The sequence below is a fragment of the Acanthochromis polyacanthus genome, chromosome 10 (genome assembly GCF_021347895.1).
Source record: "Acanthochromis polyacanthus isolate Apoly-LR-REF ecotype Palm Island chromosome 10, KAUST_Apoly_ChrSc, whole genome shotgun sequence".
Taxonomy (NCBI): Eukaryota; Metazoa; Chordata; class Actinopteri; family Pomacentridae; genus Acanthochromis; species Acanthochromis polyacanthus.
This window is the reverse complement of record NC_067122.1, coordinates 39,912,150-39,936,230: the sequence shown is the minus strand read 5'-3', so window position 1 is coordinate 39,936,230 and position 24,081 is coordinate 39,912,150.

Below are 24,081 nucleotides of genomic sequence, written 5' to 3'. Positions count from 1 at the left end.
TACCTCAGTAAACAGTGTCTTAATGATTTTATGGTTTCAGTCGCGAGTTTTGATGGTTTTAGAATATAGAATGATGTTCATTTTGTAAATAGCAGTCCCATTTAGTGTAAATTAGGCAACAGAGCAAAGTATACCTTGATACTGACAAGTTGCTACTGTAAGGGCGTACATAGTAGTGATGGGTGTATCGACACCATGGTATCGATATATTGATAACCGCACATCACCTGTTTTGGTATCAACTACTCCATTAAAGTATTGATTACTAATTTATAAATACGAAATAAAAGTACGTGTGTCAATTGCAGATAATTCTGGGTAACTTACGTCAGTATTTTAGCCGAAACACCCCCAGTCTGCAGCATGTTGAACTGGTCATGTGACCAGAAGAGCCGCATGTTGTGTGTTTACTGTGCAAGCAACAACACAGCAAGGAACATGTAAATTTCTAACAGAGCGAAGAAATGCAGAAATGACTGACAAAAAGAGATGCGTAATGTGGACATATTTTTCACCAACTGGTGAAACTTCAGCAAAGTGTGAATTGTGTAACACAGAAGCAACAGGAGCAATTTCTTGAAACTCCTGAAGTGCGTGCATCCCGAAGCTCATGCTGAAGTCAAGAAAATTCAGATTCAGACTGAGAAAACTTTTATTTGTCCCCAGGGGCAATTAAAAAAGGCACATAGAGCAGACAGTGCAACAATGATGTAAAAAAAAAAACTGTAAAAAAAACAAGAAATTAGAGATAAGTCACATAAATATACAAATAGGGATATATATATATATATATATATATATATATATATATATACACACACACGGGCTGCACAGTGTGTTGTGGTTAGCACTTTCGCCTTGCAGCAAGAAGATCCCCGGTTCAAATCCCGACCTGGGCCTGGGATCTTTCTGCATGGAGTTTGCATGTCCTCTCTGTGCATGCGTGGGTTTTCTCCGGGTACTCCGGCTTCCTCCCACAGTCCAAAAATATGATGAGGTTCATTGATTACTCTAAATTGCCCGTAGGTATGAATGTGAGTGTGATTGTTTGTCCATAAATGTAGCCCTGTGACAGACTGCTGACCTGTCCAGGGTGTCCCCTGCCTTTGCCCGAGTCAGCTGGGATAGACTCCAGCACCCTCCGCGACCCTAGTGAGGATAAAGCGGTGTATAGAGAATGGATGGATATACACACACACACACACACACACACACACACACACACACACACACACACACACAAATGTATAACAAGTAATATGAGGATAAAAATAAAGTGAAAAGAAAGAGAACAGAAAAACAGACTAGTGCAAGTACAAATGAACAATATAAGTGCAATATGGCAAAGAAATAGATACACGTTGTATATATCAAGATAGATATAAATTGCAGAGTGCAAAAGGAAAGAAGAAGCAGAGAAGTCTGCAGCACCTGCACCCACCAAGCAAAGGACTTTGCAAGAGAGTTTTTAAAAAAGTTAAAGTATATCCAGGTAGGATAATGTGCTGTCTGTGTCTGTCCCTAAATACAAAGACATCTTGTTGCATTGAAGAGGCTAAATACAACAATTTTATTTTTTCAGATATTGTGGGGTTTTATTGTAATTGGGTTTTACAGATTGTCTGTCTGTCTGTCTGTCTGTCTGTCTGTCTATATGCATGTATGTATGTATTTTACATGTATATTATTCATGTCTTATTTTTTTCTACGTTTGGGTTTTACAGGGTTATTTAATTCATATTTATGTTAATTATTTGTTTATCTTTTATATTTTGAACCGTGCACATTAAAGTTGTTACATGGCCAGTATTTGACATTATTTCTTTTTAGGGGTAATAAAAGCATGATAGAGAAAAAAAATCACCAATTGGAAATTACCAGTAACTGGTATCAGTAATTGGTATCAAATATTTTATGCAAAAAATAATCTGTATCATGTCAAATCTTAATAGTGTGATATTTCCCATTACTAGTACACAGTGTCCTCTAGTTTTCAGTTAGATCCACTCCATCGTCATTCCTGGTTTCAAGACACAGACTATAAGATTCCAATCACGACGTGCTGTGCAATCAGGCTGCAAACCAGTTTTCAGGGTCATTTCAGAATGAAACTTTAAATGCAGTATTACATTTTAAACTACTGCAGTAAAAGCCTCTAAGGAGATGACAGTACAGTGGTGTGCATATGACAGTGTCCAGTGAAATATTATAGTTTAAGTGAACATGTCGCTCTTTATCAGGATGTTGTTCAGTTCAGCGATATGATAATGCAGTTTGTTTCCACTTTTGAGACAATGTTTTATTATTATTTCAAGAAACTAATAGTAGAGAATAATTCTATGTGTCTGACTTAGGTGTACTTACATGTGCACCCACGTTATCCTGACAATGTCCAGATCATTTGCACCAGATGTCCTTGATCATAATCCTCAGGATGTTACAGAAATTCCAGTGCACAACTACAGGAACGCTAAAGAAAATAACAAACATGCTCCTGATGCACTCCTGACCGAGTACGCCTTTTCCAGTCTTGGGGATTGGGTCTTCCACTGTGAAAAGTTGCTTTTTTCACTTTTGCGGTAGCTGCAGATCGACCGCTTGCACAAGTTGCATGTGCATGACCGTGATCTGTTTAAGTGCATTTGCACCACTAATGGACACAGAGCTTTCTGATCATTTGACGTTTTTCAGAAGCTTCCTTCTGTGTTTACATTATGTTGCTCTCGACACATTTAAGAAATATGACTTTCACTGACATACATCGGTTGGAATGAATTGACATTTGTCCATCCATCCATCCATCCATCCATCCATCCATCCATCCATCCATACATACACTGTTTAATTCTCATTAGGGTCATGGGTGGGCTGAAGTCTATCCCAGCTGACTTAGGGTGAAGGCAGGAGACACCCTGGACAGGTAACAGTCTATCACAGGACTACATATACAATCACACTCACATTGACACCTACAGACAATTTAAAGATACCAATAATTAACCTTAGCATGTTTTTGGACTGGCTGCACAGTGGTGTAGTTGTTAGCACTTCTGCCTTGCAGCAAGAAGATCCCCGGTTCAAATCCCGACCTGGCCTGGGATCTTTCTGCATTGAGTTTGCATGTTCTCCCTGTGCATGCGTGGGTTTTCTCCGGGCACTCCAGCTTCCTCCCACAGTCCAAAATATGCTGAGGTTAATGGATAACTCTAAATTGTCCATAGGTGTGATGTGAGAGTGATTGTTTGTCTGTATATGTAGCCCTGTGACAGACTGCTGACCTGTCCAGGGTGTCCCTGCCTTCGCCCGATTCAGCTGGGATAGGCTCCAGCACCCCCGCAGACCCTAGTGAGGATAAAGCGATGCATAGAGAATGGATGGATGTTTTTGGACTGTTGGAGGACGTTGGAGAACCTGGAGAAAACCTACACATGCACAGGGAGAACATGGAAACTCCATGTAGAAAGATCCCAGGTAGGCTGGGACATGAACCAGGGATCTTCTAGCTGCAAGGCGAAAGTGCTAACCACTTATCCATTGTGCAGTCACTGATTTTTATCCTGTGTGTTCAAATAATAGTAATAATAATAATTGTGTTCTAATAATAATAATAATAACAATAATAATAATAATAATATAATAATAATAATCCAGGAGCCAAGGATCCAGACCACTGCATGCAAACAGTGGATTTGAAATCCCAGTTCAACTAAATCCTACACCACCAGCGAGGGTTATGAAAAGTGTGTCTTTTATTCAAGCTGCCTCGTAAACTTCTTTCAAACTGCATGTTCTTTTTTTATGATGATGCCATCAAGGTTTCTTTCTCAGACTTGACAAAGCTCTTCCAGAAGCACATAAGACATTATCCAATTGTCTTTATGGAGACTAATCCTACAGTGACTACCAACATTTCCATCGTTACAGTCCCACAGTGTTCTGGTGTCTGGTCTGCTGCTGTGTTCCTTCTGATCAGCCTGATATGTGTTTTAGACACTGGTCGGTGGCCATCAGTATTTGCCAACACAATGCACATCTTACATGGTGCTTTCCACTAATGTCTGCCTTCCCCGTGGATCACTGGTCATGATGCAGTGTCAGTCGGGTGAATTATAGTCAATTGGTTGCATAATCAACCCACACATTCATCATAGATGCTGTTCCCCATGGCAACCCCGTTAAATAAATTAGTCCCTCACTCCATTGTGCCTCGCTCTGACTCCGGGTTTGCTCTTTAATTCTCTCTGTCGCTTGATCTGTCTTTCTCTGTCACTGCTGTGTCTTGTCCTTGTCTTTATTTGTCCCACAGTCGTTTTCATAGTTTTCACGGTTTTCTCTTGTTTTGTCCTTCCTTGTCCATTTCTCTTAGCTCCCTGCTGTCTGCCCCTGGCTGTGCTGCAGCTTCTTCTATCTGTCTATCTATCTGTCTAGACATCCTCCCACCTCTCCGGTCATTCATTTGTCTCACTCTCTCTGCCTTACTTCCACCCTCCTTGTTTCTGTCTGTCTTTCTTTTGACACTTTGTCCTTTCTTCCTTTCACCTCTCCAGTCCCCCAGACAGTGGAGCAGGCAAGCCATACTGGGAGCTGGCAGCGGTGTCTAATGGAGACATATTAACACAATGTTGCTGATGCTCTAAAGACATTCATTCAGGCTCCAGAGAGCAATGGCGTTTTCTGATGGCTTTGAGTAACTGCTCACACGCCTGTTAATTTTAGTAATCATACTGAAAGTTCAGTGTTTGCGGGGTGCTGTCGTTTTACATTTCTGAGTCATTCTTTGTGACATAAAATAACTGTTATTGTTTTGTTTAACTATAGGCCTAATCTTCATATGTATCTGCAATTCAATGAGCGATCAAATCTTCCACGCCATGACAGTTTAGCAAGAAAACAGGTTTTGTTTCATGCCTTTTTTTAGTCACCGCAGGTTCTTAAATTGCATTAAGGCTGTCTCAAGGATAAACACATTTCTGACATTGCTCCACGTTTGAAAAATATAAACAAACTGATCAATGCTGCCATCTTTAATAGTTGTGAAGGCATGAGTAAATCTGCAGGCTTAGAGCTTTTTACAACTGCAAATAATACAATTAATTACAGAGAAGTTTAGGATGATACTGCTGAGGGGGAAAAAATCTATTGAAAGTCATGCCACACTAACAGCTAAATAGTCCCTTTTGTTTGTTACAGGGTTTTAGTATCACAGTATTTATTAACCATGGTCATATTGTGCTGTTGTATGTTCTGTGACACATCCATCAACTTTGTTGCCATCAGGTTAAAGTATGGAACCTAATTTAGATTCCTGGAACAAAACTCGTAGTTCAAGTCAAGATTTTTATGTTCTTGTCTGCATTTTGAATCACTGCTGGCATGCTAACTCGCTCATGTTTTAGTAGAAGCTAGTTTTAATGGCAAACATGTCGTGTGAATGGAAAATGTTTCATTCAGTCGTTGCAGATGTTTCAGTTCCACATGAAAATTAAATGCTCATGTATCACAGGCTCTGTGGTAGTGAGCAATAGATAAGCCACAGACAGCTGGATTTGGAATAATGTGCCAGAAAATTAGATTCTGATAAAGGTCTGAAACATCTGAACTGACTTTGGATGGAAATTTGACTACAGCAGGATTTGTTACAGATGCAGCCACAAGAGTTTTATTTCAATGTGCAACTCTTGTGGACAACATTTGGTTTGGAAATTTTTCAGAGATATGCAACAGTCCTCAAAGTTTTTCTAAAACTGCCAAATATGGCATAACTGTGGACCAGCATGTTTGAAGATTTACTATTATAGCTGATATTCTGGTTAATTTATGGTTGGAAAAAAAAATGTAAATGATTATGGAAAGAACTGTTGGAGGCCCTGCTCTACCAGTATATAGCGGACAAACTAAGGGTGTAGGAATAGACAGTATCTTCTGCTTTTCTGCTTTTTTTCCCCAACCATTTTGAATCCTCTTTGAAGGCTTTAAGTCTGATCTGCAGTCACCTGTACCATCTACAAGTGTAACAGAGCTGCAACACAGAGCGAAAAACAAGCTTTAAGTCTATGTTGCTTACATTTGCATGATTTTTAATACTCCACGTTTTCCTTGTTGGAGGAGATTTTTTTTGATTACATCTGTTTTTTATGCATTTATTTATTTAAACTAATGTATTTAAAGTCCCAGGCTGGTAACTTTGTGGCTAATGTTGTAACTTTACGGTTAACCCAACTTAGCTGGCTGGACGATCCCAGGATAAATTTGTTGGTTAAAATGAGACCAAAATAATGAAACTCTTGGTTCTATTGGCAGGAGCAGGTTTCTTTTAATTGACTATTCTACAGAATATATAATGTCTGTCTGAAGATCTAGAGATTGACAACAATGAAAGGAAAAAACCTGCATAGTATCCAGTTCAGGTGTTAGCCACCATGTGCCACCACAATAGCTTCAAAGTAACTTGGCATTGATTCTCCAGTCCATGCAATTCTGTTGAAGTCAGGAACACCCTTGAACAGAAACATATTCCTTCACTTGGTGTTTGATGGTGGAAATGGAGAATGCTGTGGAAATGTTGGTAGAAACTTTCCCATCATGTATTGGCAACCTCAAGGGGTCGATGGTGGCTTTTCCTTGTTCTTCTTCTTAAAAGCCACTGAGCTAAAATTGGACACAACCAATAAAAAAAGAAAACTTACAAGTATTGAGAAATGGATTAAAAGACGAATAAAGATCTTGGCATTTTGGATGTCTGGAGAGATTTCCACAAACAGGAAAGACAATTCACATTTACCTCTAATCGCCATAATGTTTTACGCATCGATGAATAGATTTCATCTTTATGTATAAATCTGAGAGACCATAAATAAAGCTGAATGTCATTGTCAAAAGGATTTAATCATATCCTGGCACTTCATCGAAAATAACATCCTTGAAGGTAGTCATTAGAAAGACCTTGTGAAAATTTAAAATGTGAGGTCTTTTAAATTCAACCGCCAAGCTTTTTAAACAACGGAGGAGGGATCACTAAATCATATCTTCGAAATAACGAAGGATGAGGTCTAGCGTTAACTTCCAACAAATACTGTGGGATGCTGCCAAGCTGTTCTGCGTGGCTTCATATATACCCGAGAACCTAGCAGCTATAAAAAACAGCGAACAATGAAGAAATTGTTAGATGCTCAAAAACTGCTCCAAGAACTCGAAAAACAGCATAGTGAAACAAAAGACTCTCGATTACTATTAAAAATGAGACCGCTAAAACAAGAAATTGACCAAATATATAGTGAGGAAGTAGAGAAAAAGCTCAGGTTCATGAAACAGAAATACTATGAGGCAGGTTCTAAGGCTTCTAAAATTTTGGCCTGGAGATTACGTAAACAGCAGTCAGATAATACCATCTATAAAATCAAAGACCCTGAAACAAATAAAATGGAATTCGACTTGAAGGGCATACAAAAGTCTTTTGAAAAATATTATCAGAAATTATATGATCAACCAAAACCATTTAATGCTGACTTAGCGGAGAATTTTTTAATGCCATTGGATCTGCCTTCTCTTGGTAAACTACATAATGAAAAACTAACTAAACCAATCACAACTGAAGAAATTGATAAAGTGATATCTTCGCTAAATCAAAAACCCCGGGCCAGACGGGTTCCCGGGGGAATGGTATAAATGAGAGATGTATTGCTACCGATATATAGTTAAGCTTTAATTATACTTTTAAAGAGGGATTCCCCCCCTTCCTGGAAGGAAGCCTCTATTTCAGTGATTCCAAAAGAAGGGAAAAACTTGACAGAGTGTGGCTCCTACAGGCCTATTAGTGTCTTAAACCAAGACTACAAAATATTCGCCGCAATTATGGCAAAAAGAATGGAGGAAATAATGCCTTTTTTGATCGATGAAGATCAGACTGGGTTTGTCCAGGGAAGGCAGACTCAGGACAATATAAGGAGGTCTCTTCATATAATTGAATATATTAAAAAACATAACTTAAATTCGATCTTATTAAGCATGGATGCCGAGAAGGCGTTTGATTCTGTGGGGTGGGAATTTCTTCACAAAGTAATGGAAAAATTTGGTTTTCATCAGGATTTTATTCGAGGCATCAAAACTTTGTACTCAGGCCCATTGGCAAGGATTAAAGTGAACGGGAGTCTATCAAATCCCATTCACCTGCGACGTGGCTGCCGTCAGGGCTGCCCTCTAAGCCCAAGCCTCTTCAACCTGTTCATTGAACCGCTTGCACAAGCTATAAGACAGAATGTAGATTTACAAGGTATTAAGATAAGAGGGTCTGAGTACAAGGTATGTCTTCATGCAGATGATGTTTTGGTTAGTCTTGAAAACCCCGATACAGGGATCCCAAGATTAATGGACCTACTGCTGCTATATGGAAATCTATCTGGCTACACCCTCAATATTGAGAAAACACAAGCTCTGGTATTTAACTTTATACCTACCCCTGACCTGAAGATTAAATATAAATTTAACTGGGACTCAAATTCTATAAAATACTTAGGAGTAAGACTAACAAAAGATTTATCCAAGCTTTTTGCAGAAAATTATCAACGAATCAATACTCGTATTAAAGAAGACTTGGACAGATGGTCTCCTTTGACCTTAGACCTGGGTAATAGAATAATGGTAATAAAAACCAATATCTTGCCAAGACTTCTCTACTTATTCCAGTCATTGCCCATTCAAATTCCTGATAATCAATTCAGAGAATGGGATAAGGTCATTTCTCGCTTTGTTTGGAGTGGCAAAGCCCCGAGAATAAGATTAAAAACTCTGCAACTGCCAAAAATTAAAGGAGGAATGAATTTACCATGCCTTAGAGATTACTATATGGCAGCACAAATAAGACCACTTATCCTTTGGTGCAACAATGAATATATTGCAAAATGGAAAGCTATAGAACTGTCATTGTCAAACAAACCATTACAGACTGTGTTGGGTAATCCGGTGCAAGCTAAACAATATGACTTCCAAAACCAATGGGTTAGATTCTCGATTGACGTTTGGCTGGATTTAGTGAAACAACTTAAACTTGAAAAGGAGATTTGTGTTTTAACATGGCCAGTACATAATCCACACTTTGAACCTGCTGTGTTGGATAGGAGTTTCACTGTCTGGGAAAAGCAGGGAATTACAGCATTATGTTTATTAATGGATAATATGAATTTTATAGATTTTCAAACTATGTTTGAAAGGTATGGCCTTGAACGGCGGGACTTTTACAAATATCTACAGCTTCGACATTACTTCGATAAAAATGTTAAAAGTATGCACCTGGTTACCCTATCTGGGATATTACAAATGTTTGTAAAAGCCTATAAATCAAAACTTTTCAAGAGGATAATTGGTGATCTATATCTGAATATTATAGAATTAAGAGGTCATTCAACATTTTATATCAAGGAGAAATGGGAACGAGAACTGGGAGTTGAAATAGTACCGGATGATTGGGAAAACATTATTGACACTCAAATTACCACAACTAATTCCCAAATATGGAGAGATTTCTCCTGGAAAACAATAATTAGATACTTTATAACACCAAAACAAAATCGAGACAGACGGGTCAACCGGCCGAATGTTGGCGAGAATGTGGACACTGCCCCGCAGACCACACACATGTTTTCTGGCAATGCACTGTCCTTGACTCTTTTTGGAAAGAGGTTCAAAGGGTGATCACTGATGTTCTTGGTTTCAATGTTTTATTTACCTGTACATCTTTCTACTTAGGAAATATAGATAAAAGATTGCCCAAATCAGATAGGTATTTGCTAAAAAATTTTATGACAGCAAGCAAAAAAGCTATAACCAAGCGATGGCTAACTAAGCCCCCACCAAATATTAATCAATGGATGGCCATCGTTAATAATATTTATTGCATGGAACGCTTGACTTTTAACATAAGACTTCAAAAAGAAAAGGGTGATGCCTTGTGGGAAAAATGGGAGACATACTTAAGGGATAGGGGCAATTTTTGAACTTGTCAACATGGACAAGTTCTATATACCTAGAATCGTATTGCTTTTCATTTATTTCTTTATATATTTTGTGATATATCTTGTAGACCCCCCTGTTTATGTTGTTCTTGTATTGTTTGCTGTTTTTTTCCTTTTGTTGTCTGTTCTTTAACTGAAAAATTTGAATAAACATAAAGTTTAAAAAAAAAAAAAAAAAGCCACTGAGCTGCGGCAAGGGTTATTTATCGTACGCGAATAAAAACATGAGGTGTACTTCAAGTTAAAATGTTTACTCAAGAAAAATAAAAATAAACAAAGATACATTCCACATGTTCATCCGGTAGAAAAAATTATGCTCCCCTTACTCGTCACAGCTCTCATGCTCATATGCAAACCTGTCGTAATGACTCCACACAAAATTTAAAGGGGCATACACATACATTTTGTAATCAGGTAAACTAAAACCTATGCAGTTCAAAACTATCTACTAACTAACTATCTACTAACTTTAAAACTATTAACTTCTGATCAAAATCGCTATTATGGCTCTTACAGGGTCCTCTCTGTGAGGTTTTCCCCAGATCTGGGTATTTCTGACATGGTTTCGGTGAAACAAAAACACAGTTAACTTGGAACAAATAAGACATTTAATGGGTTCAATCACACCCTGAAGCAAATGTACCTTTATAAGAGGCAGTATAGAGCTGAAACCAACTCATTAGTCATCTGACAGAAAATTAATTGACACCAGCATACCCTGTTTTGGTATTTTAAATCCTAGTATATTCAGGCTTAAAGATGTTATATATTAGAATTAATAGACTGGTTGAAAAAAAATATTGTCACATCAATCAATATTAAATACTCTGTCAATCCCTTTCAAATAATAGATGAGACTAGATTAAACATTAAAAACTCCTCTCAGTATTATTGCAACATAGTTTGAAGCACAATAAACTACTTACAGGTGAATCAGCATCACTCTGAAACAGTGGCAACAACAGGAAGAGTTATTTGCAGACAGTCATTTAAAACTGCGGTAGCCACCATCTTCATTAATGGCTGCCATTCTATATATAAACTATTCAAACACCCACATCAACAATGGATTGTTCATGCTATGTGCTTCAATTAATGGAACATTGTATTTGCACCATAGTGTTAGACTACAGAAACAACTGGGCGACAGCAAGTGCAGACTTTTTATGCAGCCAGTCAAAACATTTTCAGACATTAGTATTCCGATCTACAGAGATGATATAACTACTTTAATAAATCAACACATTAAACAGAGCCAAGATGAAGAAGCCTTTTTTGAAAAGAGGTGAAACGTTGAGAAACTCAAGCCAGTTCAACTGTCTTTGTTTTACCATTTGGATATTAAATGTTTCCTTTTAGAGTTACACAGCTTTATACAAACAAAAGTTGACTAATTCTAGGCCAACAAACCAAACCGCCCTTCCCCAGGCTAACTTAGAACTCAGATCTACAGTGACACAACTGAACCACAGTAAGGAAACATGGATCAGAATCATGTTTGCCATGTTGTACATGTCTTCTTTGCTTGATAATTTTCTAAGAGTTCATAGCAAATTATTTCTTTTCATGATAGTCTGATGTCAAATGGCTACATTTACACTACCAGTCAAAAGTTTGGACACACCTTCTCATTTAATGGTATTTCTTTATTTTCATGACTGTTTTCATTGTAGATTCCTCACTGAAGGCATCACAACAATGAATTGACACATGGAATTATGTAGTAAACAAAAAATGTGAAATAAGTCAACATATTGCTTATATTTTAGATTCATCAAATAGCCAATGTTTACTTTGATTACTGTTTTGAACACTCTTGGCAATCTCTCAGTGAGCTTCATGATGTAGTCACCTGAAAGCCCTTTTTGACAACTGTTACATCCATATTATGGCAGAACATCAGCAAAGTAAAGCCAAATGACAGTCCATCATTACTTTAAGAACTGAAGGTCAGTCAGTATGGACAATATCAAAAAACTTTAAATGTATCCACAGGTGCAGACGTAAAAAAACGTCCAGCGCTAACTACAAAATTGGCTTACATGAGGACCAACCCAGGAAAGGAGACCAAGAGTCACCTTAGCTGCTGAGACTAAGTCCATCCAAGTCACCAGCCTCAGAAAAAGCAAGCTAACATCAGCTCAGATTAGAGCCCAGATAAATGCCACACAGAGTTCCAGTAGCAGACACATCTCTACATCAACTGTTTCAGAGCAGACTGACCATCAGGCTTTACGGTAAATAGCTGCTGAGAAACACTACTAGGAAAAGCAAGGAGTAGAAGAGATTTTATTTGGGTCAAGAAACACAAGAAATGGACAATAGACCAGTGGAAATGTGTGCTTTGGGTGATGAGTCCAAATTTGAGATCTTTGGTTCCACACCCGCCGTGTCTTTGTGCGACGCAGAGAAGGTGAATGGATGGTCTCTACATGCATGGTTTCCTCCACGAAGCATGGAGGAGGAGGTGTGATGGTGTGAGGGGTGCTTTGCTGGTGATACTGTTGAGGATTTATTCAAAATTGAAACCACAACTGAACCAGCATGGCTACCACAGCATCCTGCTGTGACACGTCAATCCATCCCATCCGATTTGTGTTTAGTTGGACCGTCATTTATTTTTCAATAGGACAATGACCTCAAAAGCACCTCCAGTCTGTGTAAGGGCTATTAATTGATCAAGAAGGAGAGTGATGGAGTGCTGCGTCAGATGACCTGATCTCCACAGTCGCTTGACCTGAACCTAATCCAGATGATTTGATATGAGAGTGAAAACAAAAGGGCCAACAAGTGCTCAGCATCTCTGGGAACTCCTTCAAGATCGTTGTAAAACCATTTCAGGTGACTACCTCAGGAAGCTCTTCGAGAGAATGCCAGAGTGTGCAAAGCAGCAATCAAAGCAAAGGGTGGCTATTTAGAAAAATCAAAATTAAAAAATGTTTTAATTTATTCACACTTTGTTTTCTACATAATTCCGTATGTGTTGATTCATAGTTTTGATGCGTTCAGTGACAATCTATAATGTAAATAGTCATGAAAATAAAGAAAAAAAACTATTAAATGAGAAGGTGTGTTCAAATTTTTGACTGGTAGTGTAAAGGTGAACAAAGCACTTGATAAGGTAAAACATTTAAAAAATTAAATTGCATGAAACACAAGGTTTCCAAACACAAGGAGTAAAAACTAGGTAGTTGCAGTCTTCTGAAAACAATCTGAACAAACTGTGACTGAAGATATGACTGTAGGTTTGCAGCCATCAGTCACCCACCGTAGTGATTCAAATTATGTATCAATTCAAAAAAGAACACTGTGTTGGCACACTTGTGTTTTTTTGGTATCTGTGGATGTAAAGTATTTCACAAATGTATCGGAAAACCCTGTGATGTGTAGCAACACTGATACGTCATGTGAAGTAACTAATGTTAGCTAGGGAGCAGGGTAGCAACTGTTGTTACAGTTGTTGATGCAAAGCTAACATGCAGTGAGGATGAGATGGTTTTCCAGAACCAGTACAATGGACTCCAGACAACTCTCCTGCTGCTGTTGCTTACATCATAACAACAGCATATCTTGGCAACCTATGTTATCCATCGGTCAAGCAGATACACAGCAACCTTGAACATCCATTTCATCGCCTGTCGATCCCTGGAGTTCTCTCCACTATGATAAAACCTCAACACTAATAGATCTTGACCTTGATCATAGCATTTCTTTGTCAATTTTTGATCTTTTGAGCTATTCTTGACTCTTCCTTAATTATCTCTCCTTCTGAACAATGCAACTTTCCAGGTGTTCTGCGAACAACTCCCCCCGTTGCTGTTTGGTTGGAATAATGTTATATGAACTGTCCGCAGCTTCTTTGTTTTCCCATTGCAGTGCCAGGTCTGATGTACAAACCCATTGGCCGTATATAAAACACGTATGCAGCCTCTGGGCATCAAAGTGAAGACAGTGTGGAGGTGCCTTAAAACTGCATTCTGATTTAAAGCCAGCAGGGGGCAACTCGTCTAGTTGCAAACAAAACAAATCAGACTGTATTGAAGTCTATGACAAATCATCCTAATTCTACCTTGAATCTGTTACCTCAGTAAACATTTTCCTCATGAATTCATGACTCAGTAATAGTTATATGTCTCCTTCAATACAGCATGATGATTATTTTATAATTCTGTCCCAGTTTGTGTAAAACCGATAGGAACGCAAAGTATCTTCAAGGGTGATTGACATGCTGTTGTCTTTAACCTTGTTTTTTTTTAACAGAACTTTTGTTGTTGTTTTTCAAGCACATACAGAACAAACAACCACAGAAACTGTAAGGGCATATTTATACACACTTCCATAACCCCAGCAATGGAGACAACATAAACCATAGTGTGTCAAATAAAAATGCAGCTCAGTGGGCAAAGATAAATAAGAAAGTGAACACAGACTGTATTTGCAACTTGGAACACTATTTTGGTAGACTTTGCTACCTTTTTAAAACATACAGCATACTCCACCATTTTGCTCAAACTAGTACTACACTAAATATCTGTCCTGTGAGTATTGAATACTGACACTGTAATCCTAAATGTGACTGCAAAATTTGGTGTGTTTTTTTTTTTTTTTTTTTGCCTGCTTAGCTGTTGTATGTAACATATGAGATGTATTGCAGTTCCAGGGCAAAGGGGAAAAAAAGCATCATGAGATCCTTTGAAACCTCGGAAACGCCTCCAGCAAGCACAATCCACTCCCTGACTGCCCAAATGTATGATAAACACACAGCAGTAATGCATTTTCCAAGCACAGTCTGCTGTTTTTTGTGTAGCTGTATGCAACAAAGGTGATTCAGCTTTCACTGGAACATTCCCTTTTGCCCCTGCAGACATGAAGACATTTCAGACTACACTGTATGATTCCACACACTTCATGTGCATGAATAGGTTCATATTAGTACTCGTCTTTATTAGTTGCCTGACTGGAAATATCAATTTCATCTCCGTGTGCAGGTTGTCGGATCTCAGTTTCCAGAATCAAATTACTGTTTCTTGTTGAATGCTGCTCAGGGTCGCCCACACAGCCACAGCTCGCTGCACCTGGAAAAAAATTCATCATATTATAAGGTTCTTTATTGTTGAGGTAATGTCATGACCCAGGGGCCTACTAAGCCTGTTCAGTACTTATTGTATATGTATCATGGGAATACTAGCACCACTGCCAATAGTTAATGCAACAGTGCATTTATATGTGTATAGTCTTCTCTTTTATTCTATTTTATTGTGTAAATGCAGACTAAGCGTGCTTTTAATTTAAAAAAAAAAAAGCAATATTCAGGTTGCTTGAAAAGGAAGAACTTTATTTATGGATCTGGTTACTGGTTCTATCATTCATGATCACACATGTAATGCTAAATCTAAGAATGTGGCAGCATACCAAAAGACATTATACATGCCAGACAGACAATGGATGGTTTTGCAAGAACAGGCATTTTTTTTTTTGTTGGTGACAAAGTTTATAACCAATATTGTAAATGGTTAGAGTCTGGACAAAGTTCATGCTAGTCTAGGCTATAATGAAGCATTTAGCAGTGAAAGCCACATGTAGTATTGCATCATGACGTGGTAAAATAGATCTAATTTAAGTTTCCAGTTTAATCTACTACATGTGTCATCTGCTGAATGTGTATGTGATTAACCATTTGTGAACAACTTTGGTTTTTGGTTTGTTTCTGAAACCTGCAATTCATTCATTCCACCTTAGAGGTACTTGGACCAGGCTCCATCTGATAATAAAACCAGCCCACCACAATTTTTAGAAAGTTGAAGAGGGCGACACATGTAATGTGGACACCATTGTTGTGCTATGGTTTAACAGGATGCTGTGAGAATTGCAAGTGAAGATTTTTACAATAGGTTCAGTAACAACACTGTCACTTTTAATTTTTAGCTCGACTTGCATTATTTTTTTCCTAAGCATCTCTGATCTATAACGGCCAAAAATATTCATTGTGTCCTTACTGTTGTGAAACTATGACTGATTGAATTTGGATTTTTAATTTATGTAAATTTTGAAAACTTTCGAGAGTTTAAGTTATTTCTTGGCTGGAGATAATCATCACAGAACTTTATTACTATTATGTTTGTTCTGTTGTTATTCATGTTATGTAAGATGGTCTGACAACATTTATTATATATATATATATATATATTTGCATAACAATGCACAATTAATACTGGGCCAATTTGACCCATAATGCCATAGATGTATCTCTTTCTGTAGATATTAAAAACAGGAAAAAAATCAAATACATGGAAAGTGCAAAGTTTATTGTGTTCCACAGTCCATAGTGGAAAATGTGAATATGCCTTGATTTGGAAAAAAAATAAAAAGGATGGCGGCAAGTTTCACTCATCCAAATTTGTTGAAAAACATGAAAACCAAATTTGACCAGAGCACATCAGGAGGGTTTTAGCATGCTGCAAGCAAAACTAAATGATCAATTCCTCATTGACTGACCTGGAATGACCTTTTCAAGAACTCAAAATCAGCTCGCTTTGTTGTTCACTTTGTGAACTGTGGACATTTGAAGGCTCTAGGCTTCAATCCAATGCCCATCCACTGTCTTCTTTCAGTCATCAGAACAAGAAGCCTCAGATTAAATTCCTCTTCTTCGGCAACATGCCATACTAGATGCACTTTACAGCCTTAGAGCGAGAAATAGGCAAAGAAAAGTCCTTTTGGCTGCTATCTTACCCAGCACGCCCGCTGAAGCTGCAAGGCATTTCTCTGGTGGCTGCCTTATTTGTTTCATCATCAAAACCCTCTTTGGAAGGATTTGCTCCATTTGGCTTGAATCTCGAGTGAAGAGCCAGGGTAGAAAGGAAAAAGAGAAAGAGGAGGACATGGATGGTCAAGCCTTAGAAGACGGAGAGAAAGAAGAAGAGCACATTTGGGGGAAAAAAAGTTGAGGAAACATGTAGTGTCCCTATTTCACAAGTTGAGCTGCGCTGAAAAGATGTCTGGGTCTTTAAAGAGTAAGAAATAAATGGGAGATGATGGGAGAAAGGACAGAGAGTTGGAAAAGGAAGAGGACAGAGAACTGGCCAGGCCTTAATAGAAAAGAGAGGAGATCTTGGCAATTTGAAAAGACAAGCATAAAAGAGTAAAGAGAAGAAACACATAATGGTCTGTTGCAGAAATGAAATTTAAGGTGAAAACATTTCCTTTTATACCCTCCTTACACCTCTCTATTAAAATTATGTATTTTCACCTTTTTTCCCAAATTCAATTGACTGTTGGCACAAAGCTTAACAGAGCCTGCTATATCTCCACTAATAAACACATTTTAACGTTTTTACTTTTTATGGAACATCCATTAGCCTTCAAGAGCACCTGATATTTCTTTCCGTGTAATGTCAGGAAGAGCAGTAATGGTGAAAATTGCACATTTTCTGAGCCTCTCACAGTCTTTCAGCAAACACAGCTGGCAGCAGCATCATCACATGACAGTTTGTATGTGACCACCTGTCGTCAGATTAACAGAGGAGATATGATGGTGATTTTTGTCAGTGGATGTTACATGCAAAGACCACAAGATGCAGTTGGAACTGGTGAGTTGAAAGTTGTTTAGTAGTAAAAGAAAGTAGATACTGAATCATGTTGTGTCAGGAATTAGGTTCCAAGATAAACAAAACTTTTGACACATTTTAAAGCCTGGTTGTACCAGTATTTAACATGGCAATTATTTGCATGATGATCTGCTTGTTTGTGTATTTGCAACTTTGGCCAATGGTCTTGACTGTTCTGTGTAAAACAGTCCACCTTTAATTTAACTCTCATCTGTCAGACTATAAACTGTTTCACAAAAGAGAAGGATTATGTCATACAAAAGGAGTTGATAGCTTAATAGATGGAGCAAATATTAATTTTGAAATGTATTACACACAAGATCACCCTAACCAGCTTAAGTGACACTTTACAATGTACCTATTTTGGAAACCAACTAAAATTAAATTGCATGCACTTTGTCTGTACAGCAGCTATATCTGCTCTGAAAATTGTGCTTAGTATTGTCTTATGAAAAAATGTAAGAAACCAAAAGGAAAAGTTTATACCTTAGGTCATTAAAAGACTGTTCGTTTTCCAACTTTGCCAATGGAAAAATGATTCCCTCACATCTAGTAAAATGTTACAGCATACATAGAGCAATAATGCTCACATTTTATCATAATGCCAAGTTGATGTCATATCAGAAATGCTGTCATTTTCTCAGATCCAAAGTATCCAGTTCCTCCAAGTCATATTATGACGAAGAAATGTGAATTTGTTTAAAGCTGCTAATGTTTTGAACTCACAGCAAAAGCATGCCACTAAGCAATCAAACGTAGTTGTGTCATGTTAGCCAAAGTCTCTGAAATTTTAAAAACCGAGCAATATGAGATTATGTTCAAGTTGAGCACAGAGTAACAGGTGTAAGCAGTAACTCTCATTTGTCAGGATTCCATGTGAGAGTGTGACAGTCAACACTGGTACCTGTATTTCACATGCGCATTTTCAGTTTCCCTACAGACCTGCAGAAGCAGCCCCATAGTCTGAAAGAATCTCCATAAACAGGCCCAGCGTCACCGAACCTTAATGTTGATGATGGTTATTGGTGATGAGAGTTTGGTGTTCAGTCTGTGGGTTGCGGTCTTCCAGTGGGAAGCTCCACAGTTTATAAGACTGAAGGAGATATGTCAGGTCAGAAGCTTACCAACTCTTCCTACTTGCTAGGTTTGGTTCCGTCCTACTAATTTCTATATCTCCAAAATGAAAGTGAAGTTGCAGATAGTGTTTGACGTGCTTACAGAAGATGACTTCCAGAGAGCATCCGTGCATTGCAGGTGCATTTGAAGCGGTGTAATGCACCACAGGGCAATCTGACGAATCAAACGTAGATTGTGGTTATAAACTTTATACACAACTTTCTTCTCCCCTTCCACCACCGAAAGATTATCTTTTACAAAATGCCACACACTACAAGGAAAAACAACTTCTGGGCAGCAACATACAGTATGTGCAGTCAATTTCATCAGAGGTTTAGGACCATGCAGCGAAGCAGCCCTACTAATTTGTTTTGGTCAGTTAGCAATTTTCCTGTCATTGCTTGCCACTGTCACTATTTTGAGTATAGACAGAGGGAATCCTAGCCTAGCCACGCTAGACAACCCATGGCAACGAATTTAATTCTCTGCCAGGGTCAACAACAAAAACAGCAACAGTCGTTGAGCCCCATTAGCACCGACTCTGAATAATCTTTCTGTTAACATGTCTGTAATATACTTGAGCTTCACCCATTGACTGTATAAATAAGGCTTCACCGAACTACCGCATCCTCTGATTTCTGGCGCTCTAGGAGCCTATTCGTTGCGCTGATTGGTTGTATACCTACCCAATTGCTGTAGAGTGATTTGATAGACAACCTTTTAGCCCGCCTCCCTCCCTGTCGACCGTGCCTAGACCCTTGCGTCTTCAGGGCATGAGTCTAGGCTAAGGGAATCCCGTTCTAAGCCCCAAACGAGTTGTGACTGCAGTGTTTCTCAAAGTGTGGGGCGACCCAGAGAGGGCCTCAAATGCAGACCTGACATTTTTAACAAAATAAATTTCTCTTAAGAATATTTCCCCCTTTGTAATAAAATAAATATTGCAATCATATATAGACTTACATTGAATATAAGTTACAGCATAACACCAGTTGCTACTCACAGATAGTATCTTGCATTTAGTTTTCCACAACGGTGTACAACTTGGTCAAGTCATCACATCAATGTCAAACTGTTTGCAAGGTACCTGTGCCAACACAACTGCAATCCTAAACTATAAATCTTTTACAGTCCTGGTTGTGAGGAGGAAGGTAGATATACTGACTGGAGAGAAGTGTAGAGTGTTTTTCCTGCTCTAAAGTCTCAAAAAAGACGGATGGGTCTTAGAAGATTCACATGAGAGAGAGAGCACAAAGAAGAAATGACGTGAGAGGAAGTGACAGAAAGAGGGAGGAAAGGAGAGAGAGAGACAGAGCGAGTCACCATACCCCCTAATGGAGCAGGCTTCTGCAATGCTTTTCCCCCTGATTACACTAATGACCAATTTGAAGCAGTTTAAGAGGCACTTTGGAGGCTTTCCGTCTTTCTCTCTTCTGTTTTTCTCCTCTTCTCCACCATGCGCTCTCTATTTGACTGCATTATTCCTTCCCCTTTTCTAATCTCTCTTTTCCTCTTCTATTGCCTTTATTCCCCATTTGTTTCCTTTCTGTTCGGAGCTGTATCTACCTCTGTGTCTGTGTGTGTCCTCCAGCAGGCTGCCCATTCGTCTGTGTTAAATATACAAAGTGAAGCACAGAGTGAGAGAGAAGTGGAATAAAGAGCAAAGGCTGCAAAGGAGATCTCACACATAGAAGCATATGCAGCAGCAGGAGGCTGAATGGATTTCACTAATGCAAACATTTCCCAGAACAGAACTTTTCTAGTTGAAGAAATTATGTAATTGGCTGATTTAGACCTCAAGGGGCAGAACCAAAAAAAAAAAAACACCACCTACAATTTTCCAGGTGTCAAATTAATTAAATCTGAACAATCTTTGGTTAAAATAACTGTAAAACAGAAAAACAAAACACAATTTAAATCATAGTGTCTTGGTATGATTGCAGTCCAGCTAGCTATTCAACAGAGCTGTTATTGATTTGAACTTGGCTTTGGCAGAAGCAGGCCTTATTTGAAATAAGCTTGTATTAGAGACAGACCCTAATTTATCATTTTGATTGCATTTTTTTCTTGTTTTTGAAACAACTGTCAGCATTTTCTGAGCTAAAACCTCCTTAATGTTTACTTCTCAGTATTACTACGATGTCCATTCCCATTGCATGCTAAAATTTAACATACATAACATCGATTTTTTGTATATTTTTTAAGGAAAAAATACATAAAGTGTCTTCTTAAGGTGTTGGACCACCATATACCTCTAAAACAGCCACAATGCTTCTTGACAGGAATGGAATGCCATTATTCCAAAAAACATTCCGTTTTTTTTTTTTGTTGTTTTTTTGTTTTTTTTTGGTGTTATGATGATGGTGATGGAGAGTGTTGTCTAACACATTGGTCCAAAATCTTCCATAGGTGTTCAACTGGGTTAAGATCTGTTGAATGTGAAAGCCACCAGATGCCTTCAATATTGGGTTAAAGATTCAAGTGTTTCCATTATTTGTCACCTGTCTGTATATCTGTATTGTCTTTTAGTTTAACAACACAGTCGTGGCATACATGACGCTCTGTTGCTTTGAGCTTCTCTTCCTTACACTGTTTCATAATTGACTTTGCGGTTTTGTTTTGTTCACAGTTAAGCTGCTGTCAGGGAAACGTAACTTTCTTTCCTGGTCGACATTTACTCTAAACCATCTGCATAAAATGTCATCAGTGAGTTGGTCCAATTTAGATGCAATTCCACATGGATAAGGACTGCACACTTATACCTACTAGTAAATGCTAAACAACTTGATGCAGGCCTTTGAAGACATTTGTTGCCTCAGGACCCAATGAGCACCTTTAATAAGCCGCAAGGCCTTAAACTAGCCTGCATTTCAAAACTGTGCTTCCAAACACTATGCAAATCGATCACTGAAGCTTTCCAACTATGCTTTGTTTAAAAATATGTTTCTGAATTGGAGTGGCCTTTGTCTCTTGAAAAACAAGTTTTTATGTTCAACAGCTGAGGGATTTTGAGCTGGAGGCCACGAGATAAGTTGAAGCGCACACATTACTCAGTGTTTGCTCTGCAGACATGAGCTTATGGTATTAGCCACGTCCTTTTTATAACCTTTCTCATTTTTGCCTCAGCAAAAACTGTCACTTTAGTGTTACACTGTAAAATACTAACCATAGTACGCATTGTTCTCACCTGCCTGAAGGAGCCCGGAGTGAACAGAGTTTGAATGAACTGTTCCAAAAGTTGCCTGGTAGAGGGCTGACAGAGATGTCAGAACTCATACTGCTGCAGTCACCTGCAGCATGATACAGCTCAGAGCACAGGGAGAAGAAGGAGGGGGATAGCTGCTAGACTTAAATCTCTTCTTGCACTAAAGAAAAAGTCTCTGCAACAGTTCCAGTACCAAGCCACAATATAACACTGTTAGAAATGTACCGTATGTCCGATTGTATTGAAGCTGTACCGGCCGACTTTCAGCGCATCATTGTCCCTTATAAGCATCTCCACTAGCCCCACATTCTGTTTGGATTCACATTACACACATCCAATACATACGCATAGTAGCTCATGCTGCAGTGTGACACTTCCCTCACCCTCTGTGCCAGATATGTCAGCAATAGAGTAATTGCACACCCAAACCACGTGGTAATGTCATGAGCCTGGCGAGCTTCCTCAGTAAGAATACAAGGAAATCCATTCAGCTTCCTCTCTTCAGCATCTTTTCTCATACTGTCACTTACAGGAGACTTTTTCTCAAGTTCCAATTTCCATGAGTCCTTCTCTACTCTTGCTCCAAGGAATATTTGACTGTCCCTCATGTGTTTAATATGTCTTAATAGATAAGAGATGGATTGACCCGATCGTAGCCTATATTTGTCCACATTTTGTCGCATTGGTGCCTCTAAATGTAAGCTCAATTAGATAATAGAAGTTTTGTCCAATTCACTAACAAAGGTTTGTGTATAGCCATGACTGACTGCTGATTTGGAGATGCAGTGAATAAAATAGTCACAGAAGCACCTGGAGGCTTGGGCCAAGACTGGTTCCTTCCATAACTGATTTATGATCTTCTGTTTCAAACTAAGAAATGATCAGGTCTGCATTAAAGCACACTTACTATTCTGAAGGGTCCAAGGGACATCCGGGGTTTGTTCAAGCCAGTTAAGTTGTATTTAATGCTAATTCTTACGGTATAGCTATAAGAGCACAACCAATCAGTGAGGGTAAATCCAGTTAATCTTAGCAGGATGTGGTGACCAGTCTTCTGTCTTTACATTCAGTCCATGATTTCACTTGCTCAATGTTCAAGTTAATAATTTGCAAGTTTACCTGTCTGGAGTAATAAATTATATTACACTTTTACTTTTTACACGTAATAGCTAGTCAAGTGACAGCCTAGATTGACCATTAAAAGACAAGAGTATATTTGCTATTCACAAATCAACTTGAAAGAATTATTCTGATCAATTTTTTTTTTTGCCTGGGATGTCAGAAAATAATGGTCTTTAATTTTATTTTCCTGAAAAGAAACTCACAAAACAATAACTGAAATGTATTGAATGAGTTGGATTAATTTAAATATGCATTCTATTGTGACACAGTCCCAGAGAATCAACAGCAAAACCTTGAGGCAGATTTAAAGACAGTAAATAAAGTAAAGCCCTTATCGTTTGGACAAAAAGCCAAAATAAAAGGAGACACTCCAACCTGGCTGAATGAGGAAGGCAGGAAAATGATAATTGATATGACCAAATGTTAAAAAATGGATGAAAATATGGACAGGAAAACAAAGATTTAGAAGTAATTAATAGTGTATTAGTGAAAAAATTCAATTAGCCTTGCTAACAGGGTCAGAACAAAATCAGCAAACAGTGTCTTTACAGTGCAAATAAAAATTCTAATGTAGAAGTGGATAAAAGTGCTTCTGTCGGGGTTGTCCTTTTAGACCTAAAGACCACGCGATTAGTTAATCACTTTTTTATTTTATTTTTTTAAAAGAAGCTGTTCTTTGGATGAAAGTATATCTTCCCAATAGAAAACAATGCAGGTACTGGCAGCACTTGAATCTCCATACCTTGACCTTGCTGGCGTTCCACAAGGCTCTAGTCTTAGATATTACAACATCGATATTGAAATGGACACATACAGTGGGTACGGAAAGTATTCAGACCCCATGAAATTTTTCACTCTCTGTGTCATTGCAGCTATTTGCCAAAATCAAAAAAGTTCATTCTATTTCTCATTCAGCACCCCATCTTGACAGAAAAAACTGAAATGTAGAAATTTTTGCAACTTTTTAAAAAAGAAAAACTGAAATATCACATGGTCAGAAGTATTCAGACCCTGTGCTCAGTATTGA